This window comes from Coenobita brevimanus, chromosome 102 (genome assembly GCF_032717465.1).
Source record: "Coenobita brevimanus isolate Jiangsu-jjx chromosome 102, ASM3271746v2, whole genome shotgun sequence".
NCBI lineage: Eukaryota > Metazoa > Arthropoda > Malacostraca > Decapoda > Coenobitidae > Coenobita > Coenobita brevimanus.
Genome location: NC_137055.1, coordinates 14,335,452 through 14,348,378, shown reverse-complemented (window position 1 = coordinate 14,348,378; position 12,927 = coordinate 14,335,452). Strand labels below are relative to the sequence as shown.

General features: G+C 38.7%; 1 protein-coding gene across 1 annotated transcript in view; it reads left to right on the top strand.

The window, feature by feature from the left end:
* The window catches only part of LOC145415393 (monocarboxylate transporter 12-like), a 58,629-nt gene that overhangs the window by 16,110 nt on the left and 29,592 nt on the right, over positions 1 to 12,927 (top strand). The gene's annotated exons all lie outside the window — the stretch shown is intronic.

The following is a 12,927-nucleotide window of genomic DNA, read 5'->3' as shown; positions in this document are numbered from 1 at the left end:
CCAGACCAGTACGAAACAGTTTAAGAAGGATGGGTTTGTAAGTAGGAAACGGTTAGGAGATGTGAGCATTCACTTGGTCTTGGCTGGTATTCGTGTGAATCACGAATGTGGATGGCTGAGTAGAGTTCTGTTCATGCTTCATGGATCAATCAATGCCTGTTGTAATTTATAAACTCAATGCCTGTTGTAGTTGATATGCTCTCAGCTCTCCCTCTCTCTCTCATAATGAAGGAGTTGGAGTACACCTGTTATTTTTATACAGAAAGTAGGAGGGAAAAGTTCCAAGGGAGCTTACTAAGTCGCTGACAATTACTAGTGTTCTAAACTTACGTCCTTACTTCTAAGAACATAAAAAGAGAGGACAACTGCAGTAGGCCGGTTGGCCCATGCTAGGCAGCTCCTAGGAAAGTAACTGAACTATTAGAATGAGATAAGGACAGCAAAGGAGAAGGCTCCCCCTCGCCCCCCAGACCCTCCAGCCGAAGCCGGCAGGAAAAAGTCAGAAAGAACACCACGCAGTATAAAAAAAAACCTGGCGTGGACATTTTATAGGAAAGTGTGAAGGATAATAGAGACTATCGTAGTGTAACCTGAAAAGGAAAATTATGAATTTGTAATGGTTATAAGAACTTTTTTTTTTTTTTTTTTTCTATATCCACCCCTTATTTGTCATATGCTTATCTAGCTTATGCTTGAAACTCTTAGTGGAAGAGGCAGCAACTACTTTACTAGATAGCTTATTCCATTCGTCTACTACTCTATTAACAAACCAATTTCTACCTATTTCCTTATTGAAACGGAATTTTTCAAGTTTAAAACCATTACTTCTAGTTCTATCCTATATGCTCACTTTAAGTACCTTGCCAATGTCTCCCTTATTTATACCCTTCATCCACTTAAACACCTCAATTAAGTCTCCCCTTAATCTACGCCTCTCTAGTGAGTGCACTTTTCAGTCTGTCTTCATATGACAGGTTCCGAACATCATGTATCGTTTTTGTCATTCTTCTACGAAGTATGTACATTTTCTAAAGAGTTAATATCCATTCTATAGTAAGGACACGAGAATTGTACTGTGTAGTGTAAGTGTGGCCTTACTAATGCTAGGTAAAGTTGCAGTATTACATTTGATGACCTGTTGCCCACGCTTCTCGAAATAAATCCTAGGACCCTATTTGCTTTATTTCTCGCATTAATACAATCAATCAATCATTTCCTGTGGCACCCTCGGGGATGCATAGGGCCTCGATGAACTCACACCACCACATCCTATCTTGTGCTAACTCCTCAAGATCTCCCCAACACTCATCTCCAGCTTCCCGTCTCATTGTCCTCACCCACGTTTCTTTTGGCCTTCCTCTACCTCTCCTACCAGGTGCCACCCACCCTGGTGTACCTCGTACTATTCCCTGTCTCCTATACACATGTCCTAGCCACTTCCATCGTGAGAATCTAACATATTCATCGATCGGCTGCACTCCCGTTATTTCTCTAATTCTACTATTTGGTATCCTTTCCCACCACTTAACTCCTAATATTCTTCTAAGTGCTTTATTTTCAAACACCAGGAATTTATTTTCCATAGTCACTGTGCTGTACCAAGACTCGTGCCCATAAATTAAGATACTCCTAACGCATTAATACACTGTAATAAAATAAATAATATTACATACATCAAACATAATTCTTGATACACATACTTATGGATAACAATGAATTATATACCGTACAGTAAGCGTAACTGAGGAGTGTCATAGCATTAAGTTCTTAAAGGATTATCAGGGTGTGGGAAGGGGATTATCAAGCATGGACCTATTGACCTGCCCATCTCTCTCTCTCTCTGTGTCTGTCATGTTTTTGCGAATTAATCAAATACAGAGTCATGCTTAATGGCCATTTGCACATATAAATAATGTCATTCAGCATATGCATGTGAATTACAGTTACATGAACACTGATTCATGAAAAAAAAAAAAAAAACTTATATATATCATGTATGCCTCTATGTCCAGATCTGATGATCCTAACTGCCCTAAAAGATTTCATGATGCAATCAAGTCTCTAAAGGAAGATAGTGCATTACATATTACTGAAGCTGATAAAGCCAATGCTGTAGTGATTATGAACAAAAGTGATTATTTATCTAAAACGGATGACTTACTTAATGATGAGGTTACTTATGCCAAGCTAAGAAACCCTCTTGATAATGTGAAATCACAATTTATCAAGAAACTGAAGTGTTTATTGAAAGTTGATGAGGACCTCATTAAAAATCTTACCTCTGTCTCTCCTTCCTTACTCTACATGTATGGTCTCATCAAAACTCACAAGCATAACAATCTTGCTAGACTGATAATTAGCTCAGTTGGTTCAGCTTCCTACGAGCTATCCAGAGGGTTAGTATCATTACTAAGTCTACATGTTGGTACCATCTCTGACTCAAATATAAAGAATAATGTTGATCATGTGGACAAACTTAATGTGTTAATGTAAATAGTGATTTTAAGCTTGTAAGCTTTGGTGTAACATTATTGTTCACCAAGGTTCCTGTTGATGAGATGATAGAACATCTCAAAGATCACCTGTTCTCAGTAATCTTTATATGGAATTTCTTTGAGGATTCATTGCTTTGTAACATTCTGCCTAAGAATGCAGTGTGGTTAAGATATGTAGTGAAAACCTGGATACTTTCCTTCCTCAGCTGAACAGTTTAACAGCTTCCATAAAATTCACATGGAACATGAAAATGAGGGAAAACTGCCATTCTTAGACTGCACTGTTCAGAGAGCAAGGAATGATTTAGGTTCAGTATCTACAGTAAGCCCACTAATGTTTGTTCATATATTCATTTATATTTTGCTCATCAGGATAAAGTCAAATTGTCATTGTTTTCATCTATGTTTCTACGTGCTCTTCGAATCTGTAGCCCGGAATTCATGGATAAGGAACTTGGAAACATCTACGATAATGTAGCCAAATTGAAGTACCCCCAAACCTTCATAGATAAAGCTTTCAACCAAGCAAGGAATACATTTTATAGGACCATCCCATTGCCTTCTCATGACAAAACGAATCTCCTAATTTTACCATACAGTGATAAATTTTCCAAAGGTCCTCAACTAATGAAAAGGTGGAATGTAAATATAGTGTTCGATAATTCTTGTACGGTGAAGAGTGTGATTACGAATTCACCTGATAATTCAAGTGGCTGCATTAACAAAATACCATGTAAAGAGTGCAACAAGTTTTATGTAGGCCAGACAGGAAAAGAACTTAATGCTAGAGTCAAACAACGTAAGTATAGTGTTAGGACAGGGCAAATATCCAATGCCTTATTTGTACATGTAATGCTAGGTGTAATTGGGCTCGACTTCCCGTTCCTATTTCACCTAACGTGGAGCAGGGTCCTCTTTCGAGACCGGAGCTAGTGCAATAAAGAGTGGCAGGACACAAAAACTCTAGGCAACAACTTTTACACGTATATTACCACAGTCAGACATAGGACAAATCAGCAGATATTACAACACAATATATAACAATATAAAACCTTATCTAAGATATGTGTATCTTGCAGGATACTTGCTTGTCTGATACGAGTGTCGACACAACAATCTCAGTGTTTCAGGAGTGCAGTAAATATAGGCGCGCACGCGGGGGCGCGGGGGGGGGGTAGTTGTGACTCACTAGGAGGAGATAGGGGGGGTGCGGGGAGTGACTTGGGACAGCTAAGAGAAAGTTATGATAATACTGGCAGGCGGCAGAAATTAGCCGTGAAGTTTATATGGTTTTCACTAGCCAAGATACTTTGGTAAATGAATCTGGTCCTTGATTTACACTTACTTGAGATTTGGGAGTGAGAGCGAGTGGTAAACAAGATTTTATGGGTAGCGTGGGGGAAGGAGAGAATACTGTTAATATTTCCTTTCACAGTATTCCTTCACAGTAATGGGGGGTATGACTTTATAGGCACAGGCTTATTAATTATATAACAGAGATGTCACTCACAGGTATAGTCAATAGATCTCGTTTCAAGCTTGGGGGAAAGATAGAATACATATTAATACTTCCTTTCACAATATTCCTTCACAGCAATGGGGGTATGTCTTTAGAGGCATAGGCTTATTAATTATATAACAGGGATGGCACTCGCACGTATAGTCAATCAGATCTTAGTCCACGTTCTCGCCCTTTAACTTCTCACTGTGATCTGATTTACCCCGATATGCACTATATGAAATCACTGCACAATACTTACACTTGGGGAAAGTCACACTTAACCTAAATCACTCATGTTACAATATCACTCGTATTCATCAGGGGGATAGACAGGAACATGACATTGGTGATCCTGCTGGGCTAGGGGCACCGTCAATGCGGAGCGTGCCGGGAGGGCACGGGGCGGCTCGCAAGGGCGTCCTCTCGTGTCCTGGACTCCCTGTGGCTCCCGGACTTGGCTCCGGCGTGTGGCCCTCGGGACTGGGGCCGAATAGCTCCAGGAACCTCTGTGACAGGTCCCGGCGTCGTGGGGGCGTGGAGAGATCTCGCCAGGGTGTTCTGGGGAGAACCAAGAGAGACTGTGGACTGCGGTCTCCAGCGTCTAGGGGCGCCGTCAGGGAAGGACTGCGGCAGCGACTTCCACTGGGGTCCGTCAGGTGCGTCTGCTCTAGAGCCAGGCGTAGAGAACAGAGACCAGGGGAGGCTGGGAGGCCTGTCTGGGACATTCTGGGACAGAGAGCCTGGACTTCAGTCTCCGGCCGTGGGGACGTCCCTCTCCTTTGCACGCCCTCGGAGCGACCATAGATCGTCTCACGAGGGAGGGAGCGACAATAGGTCGTTCCTACAACGACACTCTCGGCGCGACCATAGATCGTCTCACGAGGAAGGGAGCGACCATAGATCGTCTCACGAGGAAGGGAGCGACCATAGATAGTCTCTACCGGAGCACCTTGGGAGCGACCATAGATCGTCTCTACCGGAACACCTTGGGAGCGACCATAGATCGTCTCTACCGGAACACTTTGGGAGCGACCATTGATCGTCTCTACCGGAGCACATTGGGAGCGACCATTGATCGTCTCTACCTGAACACTTTGGGAGCGACCATTGATCGTCTCTACCGGAACACCTTGGGAGCGACCATTGATCGTCTCTACCTGAACAATGGTTGCCTCTACCTGGACACTTTGGGAGCGACCATTGATCGTCTCTACTTGGACACTTTGGGAGCGACCATTGATCTTCTCTACCTGAACACTTTGGGAGCGACCATTGATCATCTCTACCTGAACACTTTGGGAGCGACCATTGATCATCTCTACCGGAACACCTTGGGAGCGACCATTGATCGTCTCTACCTGAACACTTTGGGAGCGACCATAGATCGTCTCTACCGGAACACTTTGGGAGCGACCATAGATCGTCTCTACCAGAGGGGCGCCGTCTAGAGTTTGATTTCTAACTCCACCCCTGGCTAGCTCAGCAATTCCACTATGCGAAGGTAGTGTACTTCTCCTACGGTGGCGGCAGCGTGGTGGCTGCATGTCACAGGGGTGCACGGCCCGGGCTGACATGCATTGCTGTTGCCCGGAGTGGTGGTGGCTGGTGGCGGCTACCCCGTGGGGTCCGTGTGGGGGTGTCGGCATATTTGCGGGCAAACTATGCTGTTCTTGGTTTGCCCTGTCGTTGGGGATACTATGGTATTCTTCGGGGGCACTGTTCAAGCCACGCATTTTAGTACATATGAGAGATGAGAATCACTGTATAGACTGGGATAATGCCTCTTCAGTTTTGTCTTGCAAATCTGCTGTAAACAGGAACATGATTAAATCCAGCGTAATCAAGAACAGAGTCTGAGAATTATGAATCTGAGCAATGGGATGTACTGTACAAGTTAGATAAGTTCATCATAGAGAAAATATGTAGCCTACAGTAGTTAAGATCACTTAGTTTGATGTCGTCTGTATATTTTTTTCTCCCCTTATTATATATGCACACACCTGTACTGGACAGGATTTGTATAAGGGTATGCATGCATATGTAATTCTGTTTGAAAAGAATGGGTTACACTGTACGTACATTTGATAATATAGTTTTTGTCTATGTATAATTGCTCTCATTTATATATGTTTACTTTTGTATGTCCTTATGTAGGAAGGTATGTAGCTGGGTTCATATACATATACAGTATACGATTAAGTAAGTATTTATATAAATATTTTTTCATGAATCTGTTCATGTAACTGTAATTCACATGCATAGGTTGAATGACCCTATTTATATGTGCAAATGTCCATTAAGCATGGCTCTGTATTTGATTGATTAGCAAAACTATGAGAGAGAGAGAGAGAGAGAGGCAGGTCAATAGGCCCATGTTTGATAATCCCCCTCCCACACCCTGATAATCCTTTAAGGACTTAATGCTATTCTCAGAATAACTTTGTATCTTCCTGTTACAAAAGACTTTGTGATAAACTTGTAGAAAAGTTATATATATATTGAACTTGTGGACGAGCGGTTGTAATACTTGAGTAGTTTGTAAGTAGATAATCTTGGTTCCCTTTTGTCTTGCAATGACAGGAGAGGTAAAGAATAGTATGGGACTATTTTTATTTGTCTTGGAAATATTAACAAAGTCTCTCACACACGAGTGAAGTATAAGTAGAGTCCCGCCTGCTACCTCCTGCTCTCTCTCTCTCTCTCTCTCTCTCTCTCTCTCTCTTCCATGTTGCTAAGCCCTTCTCCCTACTAAATACCTGCCTGTTCTATGGCCTGTCTCCTTCTGCCTCTCTGCTTCCTAAATTCTGGTGAAACAGGGGTCGTGTCACGTGTGTTACACTGTGGTTGGAAAGTTCCAGAAACCTGTGTGTGAGTATGTGTGTATGTCACTAGGCTTTGTTCCCTTGCTATCTCACTGACACACTACCTGCATCATCCCCTGACTTTGCTACTTCCTACATGTCGTCAACATTTCCTCAGTTAACTTGCAAGATCATTTCCCTTTCCCAGGCTTGCATGGAGCTGTCTGTCTATCTATTTATCTATCTGTCTATTATGATTTGTAATTATAATATGGAGTCCTAACACATGCTCAGCCACACCGCTGAAGGTCCTCCGACAGCAATCATCATGGACATATGCTAATCTATTAGTACATAATATTGATTATAATATTGTATACATATAATATTCATAGTAAATTGCAATGATCTAGTAAAATTACATTTTAACCAAGTTGTATACATATCTGAATAAATGCCATGGTTGTTGTATTTTCCGGACTCCATATTATAATTACAAATTATAATAGATAGATAGATAAATAGATAGATAGAGAGACAGATAGAAGCAGGGAGTCAGATGATGAGAAGGTATTGTGTCTGCGAGAATCGAGCAATGCTAAACATGCTTACACACTCTTAACTCAAGGAATGCTTGATAGGCACACGACAGCGCCTAGTGACCATACACACACATACACACATTCTCACACACAGGCTTCTAGAACTTTCCATCACAGGGAACACACGTGATACATCTTCTGTTTCACCAGAATTTAGGAAAGAGAGCTCAGAAGGAGACAAGCCATACAAGAGACAGGTCGCAGGGAGAAGGACTGGCAACTTGAGAGAGAGACAGAGAGAGCGAGATAGAGAGATAGCTAGCGGGACTGGACTCTATACTTCGCTCTGTGTGAGAGACTTGTTAATATTTCCAAGACAAATAAAAATAGTCCCATACTATTCTTTACCTCTCCTTTGTCACTACATGACAAATGGGAAAGAAGATTATCTACTACAAGCTACTCCAGTATAATAACCGCTCGTCCACAAGTCTAATATATATATAACTCAACCACAAAGGAACCACACAGTCTTTTATGACATTTGGTAGCAGCGAACGTATACGAACCTCGTCTACGAATCAACATTGAATTCCTACAAAATATCAAGATTGAAAAGAAAAAGAATACCTCTAAACAACCAACAACACAACCAGCTCCTGACAGTATTCTCTCCAACCAGCCCCCTCCGTCTCCCCGATCATCATGCTGATGCAGAGGTGAAGAGATCACACGACGCCTTGCAAGTAGTTTAACAAAATATTGATACGATCTTGCAACTTCTACGACGAACCAGCGAACTACAACCATCTACAAAACAACTCTATAATCTTCACGTAACTTCAAGCAGCAGCAAGAAGAATAAAAAACAAAGCAAGTAAAGAAGACGAAAGACCAAAGCAACAAGCACACAAACCCCAACCACTCTCTCCCGTCTACCTGCATCGCTGACGCAGAGGTCAAGACACGCAGCAAAACACCAGAGCCACATTTATAACGCATCTTACTCATCTTCACTCAAGTTACTCATCGCTACTCGTTTACTCACCACAGCTACCAGTGTGGGAAGTTGACGTCACCATACGTGTGCTGAGACGACGCCAAGCCGTGTGTCTGACACACAACACGCCAATCAACCCGTGAAGAACAACGCTATCACCACGTGCAACACCACCCACACCATTCCCACCATGGTAAAAATTAGTGAGTTACATAGTTACTTCATTTATACAATACACAGTGATAGACAATAAGCTTCTGCACAAACATATAAAACGTGCTGTATAGTTACAACTTAAATACACATACCTACTTCAGTTATCTGCATAACTCAAACACTAAATAATCACCAACAATAAATATTCTACACAGTATATATTCATTCATTTATTATAACATTTATTTACCACCAACGAGTGTTACCATTTATACCTACATAAAATACGTGTTTCATACATACAACTATACATTATTACATCTACAAAGTAATAAAGAAAATATACCATCACAGTTACTCAGTGAGCGATCAAAAGAACTGTATTAAACATTTATTAATTAAAGCTACCTAGTGGAAACATATAAATTAAGTTACAAGGTAAACTAGAAAAAAAAAAAAATGGCCAACACAAATGACGTTAGCAAGAGTGAACATCTTCAACACAATCGTGAAGACAATGATTTCCACACAGTGCTGACACACATATTACCCATGATAGGTACAAGTGAACAACAAATCAGTGTATATAGTTAATACTGTATATATGTATATATATTTTTTATATAAAATAACAAAATATGGGACTATATAATATCATTTTCAGTAATACCTGTGCAATATAAACTAAACTTTAAAAAAGTACCCCAAGGAAATTAGCCAGTAATTATGCAACCATGAACAACATGGAAAAAGCGTACACAAGCGAAGAAAAACAAACTATAGAAAATCAATACATACAAAAAAGAAAGAAAGAAAGAAAAAGTAAGAAAGAAAAAAGAGAAATAGAGTAAGATCACATAACAAACAAATGAAAATAAGTGTAAGTGTTACTACAAATGCCAAAATACCACATAAACTACAAACAAAAAAAGCAAATTGTTGTCTCCACAAGCAAGTGGCATGACACATCATCACTATCATCGACTGCAGCATATGTTAGGACTGCAATTACTACAATTATGTAACCACAAACGATTGCATTATGTTACACTTGCTACAATTATGTAACTACAAACGATATGTAACAATTATGTAACTCCATATTATAATTATGTAACGCCAAACGATTGCATTATGTTACACTAACTACAATTATGTTACTACAAACGATATGTAACAATTACGTAACGACAAACGATTGCATTATGTTACACTTTGCCAATTATGTAACAGTTGCATTAACAAGATGTAACTTTTATGTAACTTTAACTACAATTATGTAACTACAAACGATATGTAACAATTATGTAACGACAAACGATTGGATTATGTTACACTTTGCCAATTAACAGTTGCATTAACAAGATGTAACTTTTATGTAACTTTAACTACAATTATAAGGCCAAGACACTTATGTAAGAGTTGCATTAACAAATGTAACTACAATTATAAGGCCAACACAGTTATGCATTTCACTACAATAACCCAAGTACATACTGTATTACAGTTAAATAATTTACTTTAATGCATTTATTCAAATATGTATTCAACTTGTTTAGAATGTAATATTACTGAATAATCACTATTTACTATGATTATTATATGTATACAATATTCATACAATTATGTTAATTTTACAATATCATGTATTTCACTTAATTAGCTTATAAGTTCATTATTATGTGTATATAATATGTATTAATATGTTAGGACTATTAACTGTCGATGGTACGCCATTTTCGCGTGACCAAGCAGATATCCGGACTCCATATTATAATTACAAATCATAATAGATAGACAGATAAATAGATAGATAGAGAGACAGATAGAAGCAGGGAGTCAGATGATGAGAAGGTATTGTGTCTGCGAGAATCGAGCAATGCTAAACATGCTTACACACTCTTAACTCAAGGAATGCTTGATAGGCACACGACAGTGCCTAGTGACCATACACACACATACACACATACTCACACACAGGCTTCTAGAACTTTCCATCACAGGGAACACACGTGATACATCTTCTGTTTCACCAGAATTTAGGAAAGAGAGCTCAGAAGGAGACAAGCCATACAAGAGACAGGTCACAGGGAGAAGGGCTGGCAACTTGAGAGAGAGACAGAGAGAGCGAGACAGAGAGATAGCTAGCGGGACTGGATTCTATACTTCGCTCTGTGTGAGAGACTTGTTAATATTTCCAAGACAAATAAAAATACAGTAGTCCCATACTATTCTTTACCTCTCCTTTGTCACTACATGACAAATGGGAAAGAAGATTATCTACTACAAGCTACTCCAGTATAATAACCGCTCGTCCACAAGTCTAATATATAGAAAACTCCACTACAAGTAACTACAAAGTCTTTTAATGACAACATATGTAAGAGTGTGGTTGGTAATACTCATGTGCATATAATTGTGCAATGGTCTGCTAGTGTGTATAACATTACATATCGAGTTAACTTGTAAGATGATTCTAATATTTCACCTAATTGTTGTAAGATGATTCTCATAATATTAATTGTGTGGTATATAATTGTATGACTTTATCTATAATGAATTGTAGTAATAATATTGATTAATGGTAATGCATAATTCTGTTGGCCTAATTGTAGTTACATTTTGTAATAATGCAACTGTTACATAATTGTGTTGGCCTTATAATTGTAGTTAAGGCTACATAAAAGTTACATCTTGTTAATGCAACTGTTACATAATTGTTACATATTGTTTGTAGTTACATAATTGTAGTTAAAGTTACATAAAAGTTCACCTATCTTGTTAATGCATTCTGGTAATACATAATTGTGGTACATATTGTTTGTAGTTACATAATATTGTAGTTAAATTGTGGTAATACATAAAAGTTACATCTTGTTTATGCAATTGTTACCCAACTCATAATATTGTGTGTACATAATTGTTTGTAGTTACATAATTATAGCAAGTGTGACATAAATGCAATCGTTAATGCAACTGTTACATAATTGTTACATATCTTTTGTAATTACATAATTGTGAATAATTGCAGTCCTAAGATTACAGTCCGTGTGCATCGGATGGATAACTGTTTTATATGATGTGCCATGCCACTAGCTTGTGGGGGTAAAGTTACGTAAAAGTTTGCTTTTTGATTTCAATTATAGTAGGAGTTACATATTGTGGTATTTGGCATAATTTAATAGTAACACTTACACTTATTTTCATCTTGTTAATGCCAACTGTTACCATACCACGTTGAGTATTGTTTCCGTAGTCCGACATAAGCGAAGTTAAACGCAACATAATTGGGTCTGGTTAGTACTTGGATAATTGTTACATATCGCCTGGGAACACCATTGATGATATTGGCAGTCCTGACGTGTCAAGTGGGGTTGGTGGAGGATTAGTGCCCCTCCCTGTAAAACATTTAACTCTAAGCCCTTGGCCACCACGTTTGGGATACATGGCTCCTGGCAATGAATGAATGAATGAAATTGTTATTTGATCTTACTCTATTTCTTTCTTTTTTCTTTCTTACTTTTTTTTTTTTGTATGTACTGATTTTCTATAGTTTGTTTTTCTTCGCTTGTGTACGCTTTTTCTGTGTTGTTCATGGTTGCATATTTACTGGCTAATTCACCTGTGATCCTTTTTTAAGGTTTAGTTTATATTGCACAGATACTACTGAAAATGATATTATATAGTCCCATATTTTGTTATTTTATATAAAATATATATATACACTATATACAGTATTAACTATATACACTGACTTGTTGTTCACTTGTACCTATCATGGGCAATATATGTGTCAGCACTGTGTGTAAATCATTGTCTTCACGATTGTGTTGAAGATGTTCATTCTTGCTAACGTCATTTGTATTGGCCATTTTTTTTTTTTTTCTGGTTTTCCTTGTGAGCTTTAATTTATCTGTTTCCACTAGGTAAGCTTTAATTAATATATGTTTAATGCAGTTCTTTTAATTTCGCTCACTGAGTAACCTGTGATGGTATATTTTCTTTATTACTTTTGTAGGCCGTGATGTAATAATGTATAGTTGTATGTATGAAACATGTATTTTATGTAGGTATAAATGGTAACACTCGTTGGTAGTAAATAAATGCTATAATAAATGAATGAATATATACAGTGTAGAATATTCATTGTTGGTGATTATTTAGTAATTGAATTATGAAGATAACTGAATTAGGTATATGTATTTAAGTTGTAACTATACAGCACGTTTTATATGTTTGTGCAAAATGTCTTGTCTATCACTGTGTATCGTATGTATGAAGTAACTATGTAACTCACTAATTTTTACCGTGGTGGAAATGGTTGGTGAGTGGTGCGGCACGTGGTGATAGCGTCTGTTCGTTGACTGACGTGGCGTCTTTTCAGCAAGCACGCATGATGACGTCGACTTCCCACACTGGTAGCTGTGGTGAG